This window comes from Henckelia pumila, chromosome 4 (genome assembly GCF_033568475.1).
Source record: "Henckelia pumila isolate YLH828 chromosome 4, ASM3356847v2, whole genome shotgun sequence".
NCBI classification, from domain to species: Eukaryota; Viridiplantae; Streptophyta; class Magnoliopsida; order Lamiales; family Gesneriaceae; genus Henckelia; species Henckelia pumila.
In genome coordinates, this window is record NC_133123.1 from 12,623,801 (window position 1) to 12,643,876 (window position 20,076).

The window sequence follows — 20,076 nt, forward strand, 5'->3', positions numbered from 1 at the left end:
CATTGCTTGTGCAGGGCATACAACAGCACCACCCTGCTCATTACCACCGTTTGGGTGTGGGATACCGGCATCAACCTGTGAGTCAGAAAAGCATACCACAAGGCCGGTTTCAGCCGCAAATTTTTTTCCTTAAACGATACAAATTTCACCGGGTCTTTCCACACATTTTCATCATAGCACAGGACCCTAGAGATTTCATAATAGTCCGGATTGGCTTTAAATGCTTGAAATTGGCTATCATCTACATCCGGAGTTTTCAACAAATTATTAATTGCGGCAGGAGTGAAAGAAATCATCTTACCCCGCACAAAAACCATGCTATCTGTATGCTCGACAGCGTTGGCATAGAACTCTCTTACCAAGGGTACAATCGCCGCTAGGGGTTAGCGGCAAAATTCGGTCCATCCTCAAGCCACTATGCCAAGAGAGACGGTGCGTTCTTCACAGAGATTGAATCCCCTCTCCGCAATTGGATTCCTATTAGATTTGGCGTCTTCATATCTCACCTTGGCTTCTTTGGAGACGAATTTCTCATCGATGATGTTGGATGGGGTAGCCCTTGAAGTTGTAAACTTTTGTTTCTTGGGTGCCATGGCTTCAAAACTTGAAGAATCAAGTGATGCACCTGTGAATTTGAAAGAAAAAGGGAAGTATGGAGTGAGAGAGAGAGAGAGCGGCGAGAGATTAGGGTTAGGGAGAGAAGTTTGAAAAGGGAATTGTGAGAGAAAGAAAGGGGGATCGAGATTTATTTTTTTGATTCTGCGCGATGCGCCCGGACGGTAGAAAATAGCCGCCCGGGCGCACCCCCCTTTTAAAAAAAATTCGGGACAGTGGGCATGCGCCTGGGCGGTAGAAAATAGCCGCCCGGGCGCACCCCCCTTTTAAAAAATTTACGGGACAGTGGGCACGCGCCTGGGCGGTAGAAAATAGCCGCCCGGGCGCACCCCAAAATTTTTGAAAACGAAAAAAAAAACTAACTTAAAAGGTTTTTAAAATTAAAATTAAAACTAAAACTAACAAAAACAGAAAAAATATCAAAGAGAAAGTAGAATGTAGTTCTCAATTTAAAGTCGAGAGCTTGACTTTTCTTCCTCCCCAGACTAGTCTTGGTCAGTCAATGTGGTGATGACCGGCATGTAGTCAATGTCACCCCCCACATAGTGCTTGAGCCTTTGAGCATTGACCGTAAAAGACTCGTTTTTGGCATCTTTGATCTCTATGGCCCCCGATGGATACACCCTGGTGATTTATAGGGACCAGACCACCTAGACTTCAGTTTCCTGGGAAACAGCCTCAACCGAGAGTTAAATAGCAAGACAGCGTCTCCTTCCTTAAATTCCCGCTGACGAATGCGCCTGTCATGTATTCTCTTGGTGCGTTCCTTGTACGAAACCGCCATATCATATGCACTGTCGCGGAATTCCTCCAATTGATTAATGTGAGACCTCGGTTCTAAACATCTAATTAAGGAGTAAACAATAATTAAGCATACAAGATTCAAGAACTAAAAGCAAAGCCAAAACAAAAGAATTTTTTTATTTTTTTTTTAAAAGGGGCCGCGCTCGGGCGGCCATAAACTGCCGCTCGAGCGCGCCCTACTCCTTGGCGCTACTGGATTACACGGAATGGGGTGCGCTTGGGCTGCTAAAAAATGCAGCTCGAGCGCCCTCCTACAGCAGAAATAGAACAGCAGAATTTATGCTAAAACTCAAGTCCAAAACCATCAACTAATAATCATGCATTACAATCATCAATTCTCCAACTAATACATGAAGTTCTAGAGTTGTTCAAATGTCCAAAAGGCTAGAACATGCAACGGTCATATCTCGACAAGGCTATTACAATACGGATACAAACATAAGAAGTTCGAATTCTAACATGCTACTATCTAAACTAGATGAACATGCTGACACGACTTCTAAACCGAGTCTCACTACTAGCTCTCCCTCTTGAAGCTAACCATGCCTCTTCTGACTTGGTCCTGCCCCACCTGTTGCCAAGTACACATACAAAACAAAGCAACAGCCGGAAAAACCGGTGAGAATGATAATCCCAGTAAAAGCAACATATCAAATAATGGATATACAACATGCTATCAACAACATATTCAAGTCGAAGCTAAAGATATGCATGTCTTTAAAACCAGGATATCGATTCTGATAAACAAGGGAGTGCTGCTCTGCTTTTGGGATCCCGAGGATGAGATCACGTAACGACTCACCGACTCTCCCAATCGAGGTGGTGCCACGTATCCCACTCCTCTAGACTTTGAGCAACCATAATGAGTATGGTAGCACTAGGCAAAATACTACAACCTAGGCCACTCAATCATAGTTCCCAAACGTCTAAACAAAAAGGGCGGTTCTGCCCGCTGAAAACAAGATTGGCTCAAGATGAATGCATAACATAAATATAACACATAAGTCTTTTAACAAAATTCAATACAATCAAACAAGACACAAGTTCCTCATGCTAGAACAAGTGTAAATGCAAGTATGTGATTTCAAAGGGAAAACTCGAGAACCACAGTCCCGAGTATGCTATCCCGCTATGATGACTGCTTTTACCTTTCAATGCAGTAGCTTCCAATTCTGGATACGCTACAAAAGAGACTGTATCAACAATTATACAATCTAACAACAACAAGGCAACGGTTCAAGGAAATGCTCTATACCGTTCTTTGTTCAAATCTCGGAAACGATCAAACAGCTGCTAACTCTGGGCTTGATACCTCCAAACAAATCTGTACGGAGACAAATGAATTATCAATAACCAAGATCAACTTATAAGCCAAGTTCCAACAACTCAAGAACGGTTCAAAATCCCCAAAACTCAAACCGACGGCATAACGGCTATAACTGAACAAACCGGCAACGCAGACGGCAGTTCAATACCGATAACAACTCAATTCAATGCTAATACAACAACAACAATACAAACCCAACAAATCTCAAAACCACGATTTTCGAAAATGGCTTCCAAAAATCATAACAATTCCGAACGTCGCTCTATTTCAAAACCGACAGATAATTAACGGTCAGAACTCTGTCAAGAACAACATACTCGAATCTAGAACGATTCTAACAACATCCAAAAACTAGAATGTATCGGATCGAAGGAGAACTTACGATATAACAGAGCTCTCACTGCAGTGATCGATAATCTGCCTTCAGAAATAATTTCCAACAGACGGATCGAGCCCGGAATGAAATCACAAAGCTCAAAAGCTCAAAAGTGGCGTCTACAATGGAGGAGGCGTGCTTGAGGAAGGAGGAGAAAGCTTCTCCAATCAAATCCAAGTGTAGATAATATATAAAAATCAATATTTGCGTTTTAGTCCCTGAAATTTCCAAAATTTACAAAAAGGACCCTGATCAAAATCAAACCGGCTCGAGAACTCTGTAATCTCTGATTAACTTAAATAAACTCATTTAAGATAAAAACAGGGCGTTACAATTAAGCTCTAGCAATCGCTTTTCACCTGCAGCAGCAAATTCAAAGTTTAGGGTCTTGGTAGCCCAATATGCTCTATGTTCTAACTCAACAGGTAAATGGCATGCCTTTCCAAATAACAATCTATAGGGGGAAGTGCCTATAGGTGTTTTAAACGCTGTCCTATAGGCCCATAAGACATCATCAAGTCGAAGCGCCCAATCTTTCCGATTAATATTCACACTTTTCTCCAAAATTTGTTTGATTTCTCGATTGGACACTTCCACTTGGCCACTGGTCTGGGGATGATATGGGGTAAAGACTTTATGCTTGACACCATATTTTTTCAAAAGTTTGTCAAAAAGTTTATTGCAAAAGTGGGTACCACCATCACTAATGATTGCACGGGGTGTACCAAACCGATTAAAAATATTTTTCTTCAAAAATTTCAGTACAACCTGTGCATCATTTGTTGCATAAGCTTCAGCCTCTACCCATTTTGAAACATAATCGACTGCGACCAAAATGTATTTTTTTGTCAAAGAAAGTGGAAACGGTCCCATGAAGTCGATTCCCCATACATCAAATATCTCACACTTAATGATATTATTTAAAGGCATTTCATTTCGGTTAGAGATATTACCTGTCCGCTGACATCTATCACAAGCTAAGACAAACAAGCGCGCATCCTTAAAGAGATTGGGCCAATAGAACCCACATTCAAGTACCTTTGCTGCTGTTTTAATTGGCCCAGCATGGCCACCTACCTCACGATCATGACAATGACTGAGGATGCTCTGAATTTAGCCTTCCGCCACACATCTCTGGATCATGGAGTCAGCACATATTTTAAACAAAAATGGTTCCTCCCAAAAGTAATGCTTAACATCTGATAAAATTTTTTTTCTTCTGATGGAAAGATAGATTATGTGGGAGTGTGCTTGTGACTAGATAATTAGCAAAATGTGCATACCATGGTGAACTCTCTATGGCGAAAAGTTTTTCATCGGGGAACCAATCATCTATGTCCTCTATTTCATTTTGTGCACCATCTGTACTGCATTCTAATCTAGAGAGATGATCAGCTATTACATTTTCAACACCTTTCTTATCCCTGATCTCTAGATCAAATTCTTGCAAAAGCAAAATCCACCTAATCAGTCTAGGTTTCGCATCTTTCTTTGCCAACAAGTGCTTAATAGCAGAGTGATCTGTGTATACTGTGATTTTTGAAAGTACAAGGTATGAATGAAATTTGTCCAATGCAAATACTACTGCTAACAACTCTTTTTCAGTGGTGGCATAATTTAGTTGAGCTTCATTAAGAGTCTTGCTAGCGTAGTATATAGTTCGGAATACCTTGTCTATTCGTTGGCCAAGTACCGCGCCAACAGCAGAGTCACTTGCATCGCACATTACCTCAAATGGAAGATCCCAGTTCGGCGATGTCAGTACTGGTGCAGTCACCAGTCTTTCTCTCAACACCTCAAAAGCCTGCAAACAATTCGAATCAAAGTTAAAAAAGGCATCTTTCATTAGCAAAGAAGACAGAGGTTTGGCAATTTTTGAAAAGTCCTTAATAAATCGCCGATAAAAACCAGCATGTCCTAAGAAACTTCTGACTCCCTTGACTGTCGTGGGTGGAGGCAAATTTTTAATAACGTGCACCTTGGCTCTGTCCACCTCGATCCCCTGTTCAGAAATTTGGTGACCCAAAACTATACCTTCTGTCCCCATGAAATGACACTTCTCCCAGTTCAGCACCAAATTTTTCTCCTCGCATCTCATTAAAACAGAATTCAAGTTATGCAGACATGCATCAAAAGATTGACCAAAAATAGAGAAATCATCCATGAAAATTTCTAAAAAATTTTCGACCATATCATGAAAAATGGCAGTCATGCATCTCTGAAAAGTAGCAGGAGCATTACACAATCCGAAAGACATACGTCTATAGGCAAACGTACCATATGGGCAAGTGAAAGTCGTTTTATCCTGGTCTTCAGGTGCAATCGCTATTTGATTGTATCCTGAGTACCCATCTAAAAAATAGTAAAACTCATACCCAGCCAATCTCCCTAGCATTTGATCAATGAAAGGGAGGGGAAAATGATCCTTACGGGTCGCGTCATTTAATTTTCTATAGTCTATACACACACGCTAACCTGTAACTGTCCTAGTAGGTATTAATTCATTATTCTCATTCTTTATGACAATTATCCCCCCCTTCTTTGGTACACACTGCACTGGACTCACCCATGAACTATCAGATATAGGATAAATGATACCTGCATCCAGAAGTTTGATTGTTTCAGCTTTTACAACTTCCTGCATTTTCGGATTCAATCTCCTTTGTGGTTGGACCAATGGGTTGATGCTCTCTTCCATTAAAATCTTGTGCATGCATATGGATGGATTGATTCCTTTGATATCCGCCACTTTCCAAGCAAACACACTCTTGTGTTTCTTGAGCACCTCCATTAGTTTGGCCTCCATCTCACCTGTCAAAGAAGAAGATATTATGACAGGTAACTTATCATTCTCACCTAAAAACATATACTTGAGATGGATTGGTAATGGTTTCAATTCCACAGTAGGTGGCTCCTCAATGCTTGGTTTTTGAAGAACTAAATCCTTCCGGTCACCAAGGTCTTCAAGTCTAAGCTTTCCACCTCTTCTCCAGGGCTGGTTGTCATTCAAATATGCAGTCATCTCTTCAATTTCATCGCTGAAGTCGCCCACATGCTCAGATATAAGTGCAGCTTCTAATGGTTCCTGAAAAGTATCCTGCACATAATCAAATAACAGTGAGTCCACTACATCTAGTTGAAAACATTCTTCATTATTCTGAGAAAATTTTAAAGCATTAAAAACACAAACGAAATTTTCTCTTCTCACACTCTCAAAAGCAACTCTCCCTTCTGGAAATCTATTAGCGCCTTTCCTGTTGCTAGGAAAGGTCTACCCCAAAATGAGTGGCATGTCCAAGTCCTCTTCCATATCTAGCACCACGAAGTCCACGGGGAAGATGAATTTGTCCACTTTTACCAGCACGTCCTCGATTATTCCCCGTGGATATTTGATGGACCTGTCCGCCAGTTGTAACGACATTCTTGTGGGTTTTGGCTCTCCCAAACTCAGTTTCCTGAAAACAGAGTAAGGCATTAAATTTATACTCGCACCCAAATCACACAAAGCCTTATGAAACTGAACATCATTAATTACACAAGGGATAGAGAAACTCCCTGGATCCTTTTGCTTTAGTGGGATTTTATTCTGCATCAGTGCCGAGCAGTTTTCTGTCAGACTTATCATCGCATGATCCTCCAATTTTCTCTTGTTGGAAAGGATCTCCTTCAAGAACTTTGCATAACTTGGCATTTGCATCAGTGCATCAGCGAAGGGAATATTAATATTCAATTTCTTGAATACTTCCAAGAATTTACCAAACTGAGAATCTAGTTTGGCCTTCTTAAGAGCTGCAGGAAAAGGTGGTGGTACAACAATTTTTGATTGTGAAGTGGGTGGAGGTGTTAGGATAGACGACTTACCTGAAGTTTTTTCTGATGTAACCGTTTCTGGCTCTTTCCTGCTTTGTGGTTCAGGCTCGACCGTCCTTCCACTCCTTAATTCAATTGCTTTCACCTGTTCCTTAGGATTCTTCTTAGTGTCACTTGGAAAAGTACGCTGATCTCTGCTGGAAATTGATTTGGCCAATTGCCCTATTTGATTCTCCAGATTCTTTATCGATGCATCTTGATTCTGCATGCGGGTTTCAGTAGATGATATAAATTTCTGCATCATCTGCTCCATGCTTGATTTCTCCTCTTGAGGCTGCCTGTTGTAGTTCTGATTTGAAAGAGTGGGTGCCCGGTTAGCCAACTTGTGGCTAAGGGCTTTTATGACTCTATGTATAAACAATCTTTGTTTAATATAATTTACATTCATTAATGGCATTTTCTTTGTCCTTCTTCATATTGTTATATTGTGATATACTATTGATGTTTTGATAAAGACCTTGAATATACTATAGTGTAAGTAAGATGAGATAGTGAATAAAGAGATATCACTATTATCAAACACATCTTATAGTCACTGTATATTCTAAACAGTTCCTAGTCAATTGAGCCGTCCGCTAATAAGGATAAGGATTGCTCGAGATTGAGACTAGCATTTGTGATGCCAAGTACCATGTTTCATTGGTAATGGACATGGATATGTTCAAAGAATGCAAATGGATATTCATATGATGAATGATCGAACTACCCTATTCGGACTTTTCAAGTGGTTATCACTTATCGAGTGGATAAAGTCCGCGGTTTTGGTTGTACACCATTAGTCCTTACTACTTGAAACATCATTGAGACTCTATATGCTAGTACTGTACTTTGACTTGTTTACCGACTCTATTGGGGTCATCAGGTGTCAGGATTGGGTACAGTTATGACACATATAGGAGTCGATGCTTTGTTGTCAAGGATTCACCACATACTTGCGAGTGTGGATATCCTATGCGATCTGAGGAGATATTAGTGTGACGAATCTCTGGCCAGAGTACATGATGTGTTTTAGGTTACTCGGTTTTCCTAGTAACACATGCGATGTCATTATTTGATCTCCAAGATGTAATGCATAGTTATCGAATCTCGAACGACTCTCGATACACCAATGGTTGTTGATTCGATCGGGATATATGGATGAAGGGATACTGTACGCTAACCAAAATCTACTGGTTCTTGCAGGCACTATCAGTGATATCTAGGGAATCATGGGGCGATGTTGCTAGACGCTCTTACCATGATTCGTTGGGCAAGTCGGAAATTGTTGTTCCGAGTCACAAGGAGTTGTGAGCCCATGGCTAGCTGTATCCCTAAACCATTGAGGGTCACACAAGTAATGGATTACTAAACCCCGTTGAGATAGTTAAATTTAAAGAGTTAAATTTAATGAAATAGAAGTTGGACTTCTTAACTAAAAGGGAGTGGAATTTCCTAAAATGACATAGGGATGGGCATTTTTGGAAATCACTGAATTCGGATTCAGAAAAATTATCTTGACTTTAAAAGGTGCAAAAATGGTTTCTGTGCACATTGGTGAAATCGGTTTATCAATCGGAGTCATGATGAATTTTATATTAATTTTTATAATAACGGGCTTGGCTTGTTGGGCTTAAGTTATGGATTGTGGGCCCTAAGGAGTTAGAGTCCTAATATAATCATAACTTAATCTAGTCTAGAAATTAACTATAAATAGATGATTAGTGTTCAAAAATCACAAGAATTCATTCTACCAATTTTCGAAAATCACTCATATTATTTCAAGGGGATTTTCGAAATCCTCTGTCCCTTTTTGAGAAAATTCAGTTTGTGATTTTTACGGAAAATTACATTATGAATTGACAGATCAAATATGTTTATTCTCATCGATAAACATCTGATTGATTTCTAGTGCAATCAATCAGAGGGTTTCTGTTTTTTGTTCGTGGACCTGATTCCGAAGATTGATCGTGAAGCCATCGGTTCCCGAGATATACAAGAAGAGCAGATTAAATTCTGTTGGTGTCCATAATCAAGCCTTTGCTTGAAGAGGTAAAAATTTAATTGTGATTTTATTTTTACTTGCATAATTTAATCGTAAAGTTTTGATACCCATGATATGGAATCGTTCCATATATAAAAATAAAATTTTTAAACTTTCGCTGCACCGGGTATTAATTCTTAATTGATCTGAACACGTTTTTCCAACAGTCCCATATGCTTTATTATTCTGTCCACCCCACGAGAAATTTGGATGCTGTCTCCACCCTGGATTATAGGAATTCGAAAATGGGTCATTCCTTGGGCGATTTTGATTTCCCATGTAACTTGCCATAACTCCCTCTGGTTGAGAAAATGTTTGACAGTCTTTCGTGAAATGCTCTGCACCGCATTTTTCACACCACACTTCTTGAACTCGCATCACAGAGTTTCCTACACTCAGTTCCTCAATTCTCTTGTTCATGACTTCAAGTTGAGCGGCCACTGATGTGAATGCATCAACCTGATGAATTCCCATAGATTTCCGAGTTGCACTCCTTTCAGACTGAGGGTGATAGCTACTAGATGCCATTTCCTCAATTAATTCATAACCATCCTCTGATGATTTTCGCAGTAAATTTCCACCTGCAGCTGCATCTAACATTGTACGATTTGAGTGAGAAAGACCATAATAAAAAGTTTGTACTACAAGACCATCTGATAATTGATGGTGTGGGCATCTCCTCAGCAGATCTTTGTAGCGCTCCCATGCTTCGTAAAGTGTTTCCTGTTCTCCTTGGGAAAAAGTTATGATGTCATCTCTTAGCTTCATTGACTTAAATGGTGGGAAGTATTTGGTGGGGAAAGATTTCGCCAGATCATCCCAAGTAGTGATGGAACCTGCAGGTAGATTTGTTAGCCATGCTTTCTCCTTGTCTCGCAGTGAAAAAGGGAATAAACGCAACCGAATAACATCATAAGAAACTCCCTGTATCTTGAATGTATCACAAATTTCCAGAAAATTTGTGAAGTGCACATATGGTTCATCAATGACCGTCCCGCCAAATTGGAGTGTGTTCTGAATCATTTGAAGAATAGCAGGTTTTATCTCAAAGTGATTCGCAGCCACAGTTGGCCTGATGATGCTTGGTCTAGCATCTTCGATGTTTGGCAAGGCGAGATCCATCATGGATCTGTAAACTAGTTTTCTCGTTCTTGTTCTTCTTCCATTTCTTCTTGTTGTTGCCTTCTTCTTCTGTGAAAAATTCTCTCAATTTCTGGATCAAAAGGCACTAGTTCCTCAGGTGAGAGTCGCATGCACTGCAAGGGAATCCTGCAGTTCACAAGACTTTGATCAAGTTTGAGTTTAGATTGATTGAGCTGAGTTATAAAAAAGTTGATTGCTGATATATGCAGCATATTTACACATCATTTCAGATTTGATTTGAATGTTTCAAACTCAAAAATCTTAACTTTGAATCGGCCAAGAATTGAGCAAAGTTTGCAACTAGTTTTGCCTTGAAGTTTGAGATGTGATTGAGCAGATTTTTATGTGAGTTCTTAGCTGATATAAATAGCTTGATATGCTATATTTCAGATTGTGAAAAAGCAATTCGGATTCGAGATTATAGCTTTTGGAAACGAGATCGAATAGCTCAATATTGAAGTTATTCTACATTGAAGATTATATGATGAACTGGAAGATTGAATGAGAAACTTGAGCTGAATTGTGAGTTGAGTTTGTTGTGTTAATTGTCCAGCTTTGGAGCATCGCAAAAACGACTGAAAGGTATAAGATGACATCGAGAGTCAGGGATTCGATACTCAAGAATGATGATTCTTGAGTTATCCCGAACAAATCATATACTTGATTTCTATTTGTTATTGATATAGAACTTGATGTTGTTGTTATTGTCGATCCATCACAGGTAGTGAATCTTTTGATTTTGATATGATATGATAAGGAATTGATTCTTATGTCAAGGTCTGAAATGACCTTACTTTCGAGTCAAATGTGACTACGATAGATGGATATCCATGTCAAGATCGGATACAAATCTTGATGGCAGAGAGCTTGTATGAATCAATTCTTGATAGCGCGCTATATAAATATATTGATTTGAAGTCTTGATTGATATGCTTTGAGTTGATATATGCGTTAGATTACTCTATGTTGATTAGAGTTGATATGTTTTTTTTATTTTAACGCATGTATATGTCTTTTATACTGGGAATTATATTCTCATCGAAATTTATCCGGCTGTTGTCCTGTTTTGTATGTGTGCATGACAACAGCTGGTGCATGAGCTAGTCGGAGAAGACATTGATAGCTCGGGAGAGAGTCTTACCACGTGATGTCTCGGGTTTTTATACTAATTGAAGTCTTTGAGATTATTTCAAGCATGTTAGAAGAGTATGCTTGTAGTAGTTAGAAGAACACTAGTTGAGTTTTGTACATAACTAATGATTTTGATGTCATTTAATCTACTTAGTTGATGTAGCTAATGATTTTAGACTTGATTAGATCTTGTTCTATAACTATGGACTTGTTTTAGTTTTAATAGAACTTGGATTGGAATGAAATGAAGGATTAAAGTTATGCAACAGAAATTCAGGGCATTTTTCTGCCCAGGCAGCGCCCGCGCTGTTGAATTATGCGGACCGAGCGCAGCCTGTTGTGCTCGTTACTGTTTTGAAGAAAACAGGGAGCGCTCGATCTGCACTTTTTGACCGACCGAGCGCAGCCTCGAATCTGGCCTACTGTTTTGAAGAAAAACAGGTGCGTTCGGTCGGCGGTTTTTAACTGACCGAGCGCACCTCTTGTTGAAATTTTTTTTGATCCTTTGTTAATTAATCATGTTTAATAATTAATTGCCCGAAGATTGGATTAGCAACCCGAGGCCCCCCAGCCTCAAATAGAACAGAGCAGTGTTGTGGTAAGTTTTGAACCGATAGATATGATTCTTGCACTGACAAGGATGTTAGTCGAACAACTCCAGAGTTATTATTCACCAACTCAGAAAGATATAGAATGTGCTATGGTTATAGGAGGTTGATTTGAAGAACTGGATCAATTTTTCGAGTTGAGAGTACTCAAATAAACATAGAACTAGCCTGATTGTATATCAACTCCATGACATAGCAACAAATTGGTGGATTATGAAAAAGATATTTTTGAAGAGCAGAGGTACTGAAATTGTTTGGCAGGTATGTAAATAGAATTGTTATCAAAAAATTTCTCTATGTATTTGATAGAGAAGAATGAATCATGACAACTTGAATGAGTTAATTGAAGCCATTGACAAAAAAAAAAACTACGAACTGGTTGTATGCGGCAGAGTGGAATCTCATTCACGCCTCCGTAGTTGAGAAAACTTATGATCATCACCTCCATTATAGATTTCATAGCAGTACAACTATGAAGAAAGAGGTAGTGACAACAGCAACAAAAATCGATTAAGTCTAAGAGCCAGTATTTGAAGAAATATGAGAATAGCTAAAGCATATCAAGAGAAAGTTCGAATAGGTAACAATCTCATAGGCAATAAGCAAGTACAAAAGATTGAGTTCAAACTACACCAGATAATGAGATTGAAGAAAATTTTGTTAATTCTAGTTAACCTGCTTATGTATTAATTATTATTGGTGCGCTGCATACATTCATAGATTAGTGATTTGTTATGCTATAATCTTTTTCGGCTGAGCCTTTATTAATTGTATTTACTGAGTATTTGCCTTTGAGTAGATGGAAAGCATGTGGAATATTAAACAGAGAAGATGAAATACAGATTTGAGGAAATAAGATTGCACTCGATAATATAAGGCTTGGGGTATTAAGTTAGTAGGCATTGTAGATATTAATGCAATAATTGAGTACCGGTTAATAACTTAGAATTGACAGATATGTCGGTGGTTAGAATGTACAGAGGTCTATAGAAGAAATATTCCGACATTTCTACGATGTGAACTGAGTCCTATCTTGAGTGGGTTTCTAGTACGAAGTTATTATAAAAACTCGTATAGAATAACACCACTTAAACTGAAGAACTTCATAAACAATTAGAAGATTAATTAGAGAAGAGTTACCTTAATACTGAAGTGGTTATTTATTGTTCGACAATAAGTTGAGTCGATAAGATTATATTAGACTATTTTCAATTGGGAATTAAATTGATAAACTCATATCAAATGAGAATAAGAAAATCAGTTACAGTCGAGCCTTCCCTTCAATTTTGTTGAAGCTATTACATCATAGAATCATGATTCTTGAATCTCTTGATATCGATTTTGAGGTTTTTTTTATTCGACCTCAATTGATATTGATTGACGCTTATTTCTTTGATCTGATTTGATTCACTCGCTTTGAGTTTTGAGATGCAAGTGAGTTATTTTCACTTAGCAGATTATGTCATTCAGAATATTTGATTTTGTATGAGCTTGACTTGAGCGATTTCCTTTGATTTTGAATTTCGAGAGTCGTTGATTATTTTATTTATACATTCAATGTATCTTGAAGTTTTTGGCTCGTAACTGGTAGAAATTCTTATTCAAAGTACTAGTAAGATTTATGGGTGGTTTGCATGACTTGACAGTAATTGGGAGTTAACATGTTTTGGAAGTGAAAAGGGAAGGGAGTTAACATGTATCTTGAACTTGATACATATGTACATACATGTTTTTTATATGGAGTTAACATGTTTTGGAAGTGAAAAGGGAAGGAAAATCAAGCCTTGAATCAGACTTTGACAGCAATAGCAATCTGCAGATTTCTGAGCAGAGCATGCTCGCTCGATCGGTTGAATTTGACCGATCGAGCGAGGCATGTGAATTTTAAAACCCGAGAGTTTGCATTTTCTGCTTGCTCGATCGGTTGATTATGACCGATCGAGCGATGTGTATAATTTTTCCAACCCAAGAATTGGAGTTTTCTACTTGCTCGATCGGTTACTTTTGACCGATCGAGAGAGATGAAACTTTAAAAAAAAAATTCTGGTCTTTATTAAATGAACTTGGAATAATTATTAAATTTCCTATTAATTGAATTAGCGACCCGAGCCCCCACAACAGGTGGTATCAGAGCGTAAGTTCTTGGACTGAATTAGAATGAGAGGGGTAGATCGAGTCCTTTTGATTGATTTATTAACTCTTAAAGCATGATTATGATTTGAATTTATTTATCGTTTTAAGAATTACATACTTACATGTATATATCTGAATTTATTGGAAGTATGTGATATTGAGAATGAATCAACATAGATTCTTGATCATATTTGATCTCTTGAGAAGACATAATTGTGCTAATCAGAGGAGGACTGAAACAGAACTGTGGTTTGAGATATATTGTCGAATTGTGCACTAATCTATTTGATTATCAGATATGCCTCGAAGACCAGTGATTAGACAGACAGGCACAGTTCCATTTCCAGAACAAGTAGTTGTAGCACCGACAATGCCTCAGGTAACTGAAGTTCCTAGACTTGAACAGGGTAGTAATTCTGGGGATCCGATGGATGTAACTGCCACTCCAATGGAGACACTATTAAAGAGATTTCATTCTTTTAAACCTCCAACACTGAAAGGGACGAAGAATCAAGTAGAGTGTGAGAATTGATTGGAGGATATTGATCAAATGTTTGATTATTTAGATTATTCTAATGAACGTTGACTCCGATTAGTGATACATCAACTACATGAAGTTGCCAAGAGTTGGTGGAGCAGTACCAAGAAAATTCTGGAAAACAAAGGTAAGACTCTGACTTGGGATCTATTTAAAACTAAATTTTATCAACAATTTTTCCCAGTGTCATACAAAAAGGACAAGGGGGCCGATTTTGCCAATATGAAGCAGGGAAATCTGAATGTTGACAATTATGTAGCCAAGTTTTCATCTATTCTGAAATTTGCACCACACGTTGATGAAAATGAAGAATCTAAGGCTGATCATTTTCTCAAGGGATTGAAACTGACATATTTACGTTGGTAAACACCGGACGACCGGATAACCTTGCTGATGCACTTGACAAAGAAAAAGGTGCTGAAGCTGGTTTGGTTAGACAGAGAGGAGTACCATTTATACCACCACCAGCTATACATGTACCATCTTCTGATCAACCACCGGTTTCTCAACCACCACCTCTATTTTAAGCAGGCGGTAGTAGTAGCAGTCGAAGGGAATTATTCAGGCCTAAGGGAAAGCAGTTTAAGAAGTCGAGTAGAAGTTTCTCAAGTTCTAGTGACCAACGACGGTCCAAATCTGGACAGAGTATCTTGGATGAATCGGGTATTTCAGAAATACTTGGATGACTTTGTTATTGTCTTTATTGATGATATCTTGATATATTCCAAGAATATGTGTGATCATTATCATCAAGTATTCCTAAAGACCCATTTATTTCCAATGATGGATCTATCATGCAGCCTAGGAACAAGATACCAAACATTATTACGTTTAAACTCATTCAATTCATCCTGCATGACAATTATCCAAGAATCATCTAATAATGCATTATCAACACACTTAGGTTCAACATGAGAAACAAGGGCAAGATGATTACAAATATTATTAAGAGAAGAGCGAGGGGTTACTCCCTTTGAATGACTTCCAATGATAAGATCCATTGGATGATCTTTGTAAATCATCCATTCCTTCGAAAGTGGTGCTTTCTCAACAAAAACATCTATATCATTTAATCTTGAGGAGGCCATCTCTTCTTCTAGTATTTCTACATCATCATTGTTAGTGCAAGAAATATTTGACATAGATTCATCGAAGATTACATGCATGGATTCTTCAACAAGTAAGGTAGGCTTATTGAATACTCTATAAGCCTTACTCGTAGTAGAATACCCAAGAAAAATACCTTTGTCGGACTTGGCATCAAATTTGCCAAGGTTGTCCTTATCGTTATTATGTATGTAGCATTTAGATCCAAAGGATCGAAAGTAAGAAATGCTAGGCTTTCTCCCTCTCCATATTTCATATGGAGTTTTCTTGAGAATTGACCTTATTGATACGCGATTGATGATATAACAGGCAGTGTTCATTGCCTCAGCCCAAAAATATTTTGGTAGAGATTGCTCACACATATCATGGTCCTCGCAATCTCTACAAGTGTCCTATTTTTCCTCTCAACGACACTGTTTTGTTGAGGAGTCCTAGGACAAAAAAAATTGTGACCGATGTATTTTTCTTCACAAAAATTTGTAAAATATTATTTTGAAATTCAGTCCCGTGGTCACTACGGATCTGTTTGATTGAAATATTTTTTTCATTTTCAACTCGTTTGAAAAAAGTTTTAAAATAATCAAAGGCATCATTTTTGTGGGCTAAAAAAAATGTCCACGTGAAACGTGAGAAATCATCCACAATGACAAATGCATAAAGCTTTTCTCCTAGGCTAGCGTTCCTCGAGAGACCACATAGATCTAGGTGGATAAGTTCAAGGGGCACAGAAGTTGAAACAAAATTTTTGCTTTTAAAAGATTCTCCTGTATGTTTGCCAAGCTGGAACGCATCACAAACAGAATCTGATTTTAAATTAAATTTTGGCATACCAACAACTAAATCAAGTTTCAAAAGTTTTTCAATGGTACTAGGACCAACATGACCTAGTTGTATATGCCAAAAAATTTTGTCATCAACATTCAAAGATACAAGACTTTTGATATTTGATAAAGATAAATTATTTAAAAAAAACTTTGTATACATTTTCACTTTTATAACCTTTGAAATTTATAGATTTTTCAGATGTGAGTGATATAGTGCAGTATTGATGAGTGAATTTGACTTCATAACCTCTATCGCATAATTGACTTATGTTTAGTAGATTATGTTCAAGCCTTTTCACTAGGAGTATATCATCAATCAAACAAGATTTTGTGGTCTCAAGTTATTTGGATCACCGAGCTATGAGATATGATCAATTTACTAAACTGCGCCAGCTTGTGTAACTTGATTTCCAGCTCAAACATTCCAACTTTAGATATATCTATTGAGCCGATTCCTTCAATCACTCCTTTGTTGTTGTCTCCAAAGGTGACAATTCCTTTCTTCTTTGGTTTGATTGATTGGAATAGATCCTTGTTCCCCGTCATATGTCTAGAGAAACCACTGTCTAGATATCATATGCTAGGAAGAACATTTTTCCTGTTTTCCTGCAGAAATTGTTTCTGATACCCTTTATTTCCTTCGGGTCCACAATTGTTAGAAAATAGAAACATAAAATAGATTTTTAAGAGTTCAGTCTCTCATAGCGACATCATCGCTACTTTCCAAGAGTGTTCCCAGTAGTAGGTAGGGCTAAGGCCTCTTTAAAAACCTATTTCCTTAGACAGAGCAACGTTCATCGGGAATACCAGTCGCAAGTCAAGGCAGATTAAACCAGTCTGTGATAAATCTCTTAGATCATGATCTCATAATGCCGACTGATGAGTTGTTAAGTACTCTTAGGCCTCCATTTCATATAGCTCATTTTATCATATTGAAATCTTAAAGATCTACATTTATATCTAACATGGCCAATTTTACAACAATAGGAACATATACGAGGTGATCTCATTTTAGCTTTGGCTATAAGACTAGTGAAGTCTATTGAATTCTTACCATATCCTAATCCACCTCTATCAAAACTACATTTTTGCATGCTTAGGAGATTATTCAATTTATTAATGCTAATATTGAATTTCTCAAATGATTTTTCTAAGTGATCTATGTTCTCTTTTAATCTTAGAATTTATGCTCATTAAATTCTAATTCATTTTTAAGATTTTTCTTTTCTTTTCTAAGAGATTTAGTCATATCATATATGATTTGATATGCATGCAATAATTCATCGTATGAAGGTACCTCATCATCATCGTCGGAGACGATGTCATCATACTTAGCCATGAGACAAATGTTTGCTTCATCTATCTTCATGGGCTTCCATCTCAAATGTCTAATGTTTGAGCTCTAGGAGATCAATCTTTGTTTCCTTGACGTGGTTGATTCCCTCGTGGCATATCTCCAATTTATCCATATTCCTTTAGCGGAGGAGCAAATTGAGATCTGGTTGTACTCGTTCATATCTAAAGAACAATGCAAAATATTCATGGCTTTAGTATTTTGAGAAATTAATAGCATGTCCTCCTTTGAAAAGTCATTCATTCCCTTTGGAATTTTAACCCCTTCAACCTCTTTCGTAGGTATATAGGGACCTCTCACGATTATTTTTCAAAGTTCATAATCTAAGGATTGGATATATAGGGACATTCAATTTTTCCAATATCCGTAGTTTATGCCGTTGAAATGAGGAGGACGATTGATTGATTTCCCTTGAGCATAAACGCTAGCTAGATTTGCCATAGAGCCTTTTTTGAAAATATTTTTCAAACGTGTGGCTCTGATACCACTTGTTAGAACCTAATGGTGGGGATTTAGGTTCTATTGGCAACTTTAGCAATTTAAAGCGATTATGCAAATACGCAAGCGGAAGACTTAAAGAAATAAAAAATAAATGCGGTAAATAAATGCGTAAAGTAAATAAAGAAATAAATGAGATAAGAGATGTTGATGGAAGTTCGAAGATAAATCGTCTACGTCTCCCCTTCTTGGTTAAGATCTATTAACCAAATATCTACTAGCACTTCGAAAGCTTCGAACAACAACACGATCACCGCGTCTCTTGGCCTTGATGGCTCCAAGGATAGCCGATACAACTCAACACGCTTGGCCTTAAGGGCTCCAAGGATAGCCACAACAAACAATAACAACTCGCGCTTCACACTCGAGTGTTTACAATGATAGCACAATACACTTGGCTTCATACTCAAGTGTTTAAAACAATCGTACAACACACTCGGCTTCAAACTCGAGTGTTTACAATGATAGCACAACCAACTCATAAAATATTTTTACAAACAACTCTCGAATTTTTTATTGAACATTTTAATAGAGAGAAGATTGCTTGCAAAGGAGAGAAGATATCAGTTGGGATGTCTTCAAATGGCCTTGGAAAGCCTTTATTTATAGTTGGCAAGGATTTTAAGCTCCTTTTGGTGCAAGGAGCGTCTGTTGGAAAGACAAGTTCTAGACAAAAAAGTGTTCGGCGCCCCGGTTTGCTTCCACCCGGCACTGTGCGGAATTTGTGGAAAAATCATATCTCACAATCTAACCATCGGATTGAGCTAAAATTTTGACAGAAGCTTTAAAACATCATAATATTCATTCTGAATGGTGAAGATAGGATTTGGATGAAACAAACACGTTCAGAAAATTTCGGAAATCCATTCATCATATTTTTGTTTCCTCTTCTGCGCGGCACATTTGAAAATTCATATCTCACAATTCATCCATTGGATTGAGCTGAAATTTGGAAAAATGTTTATAACATCCTGAAATTGGTTTTGATAGGTGAAGATTTGATTTGGATGTCTCAAACATTCCCAATTTTTTTCTGAAGTTGATTCTGTTTGAGTTGCGTTCTCTGATCTGCCAGATCGACACCTGGTGCAGCGGAAGTTTAAAAATTTATTTTTATGATCTGGAACGATTTCAGATCGTTGGGTGTCAATCCCTACGATTAAAATAATAAACGTAAAATTTAAACAACATAAATTTTACCTTGATATCTCGAATTGAGATTATGGACACCAACAGATTAAATCTGCTCTTGTTGTAAATCCCAGGAACTGATGACTTGTTCGATCAACTCCTGAATTAGGTCCACGAATAAAAAATAGAAACCCTCTGATTGATTGCATTAGAAATAAATCAGATATTTATCGATGAGATTTACAGATTTGATCTGTCAATTTAGAATGTAATTTTTCAAAAATCACAGACTGAATTCTCTCACAAAAGGGAGACAGGATTTTCGAAAATCTTCCTTAGAACTCTTCTAGGGTTTTCAAAAATTGCACTGTCAATTATGAGGTTGTCATTTAATTTCTGTACTACAATAAATTATTTATAATGTGGGCTGCTAACAGCTTAGGGCCCATTAGTCATAAGTTCAAGCCTGACAAGCAAAGACCGCATGTTCAAAAATTAATATAAAATTCATCATGACTCAAAATGATAAACCAATTTCACCATTGTGCATATAAACCATTTCTGCACCTTTTAAAGTCAAGATAATTTTTCTGAATC

General features: G+C 37.7%; 1 non-coding gene and 1 pseudogene across 1 annotated transcript; one reads left to right on the plus strand and one right to left on the minus strand.

Moving 5' to 3' along the window:
- Positions 1–407: 407 nt before the first annotated feature.
- Positions 408–10,134, minus strand: LOC140860495 (uncharacterized; annotated as a pseudogene).
- Positions 9,671–9,777, plus strand: LOC140870074 (small nucleolar RNA R71). Its single transcript, XR_012147056.1, has one exon. It is a non-coding gene; the product is annotated as a small nucleolar RNA R71 (small nucleolar RNA).
- Positions 10,135–20,076: the final 9,942 nt, after the last annotated feature.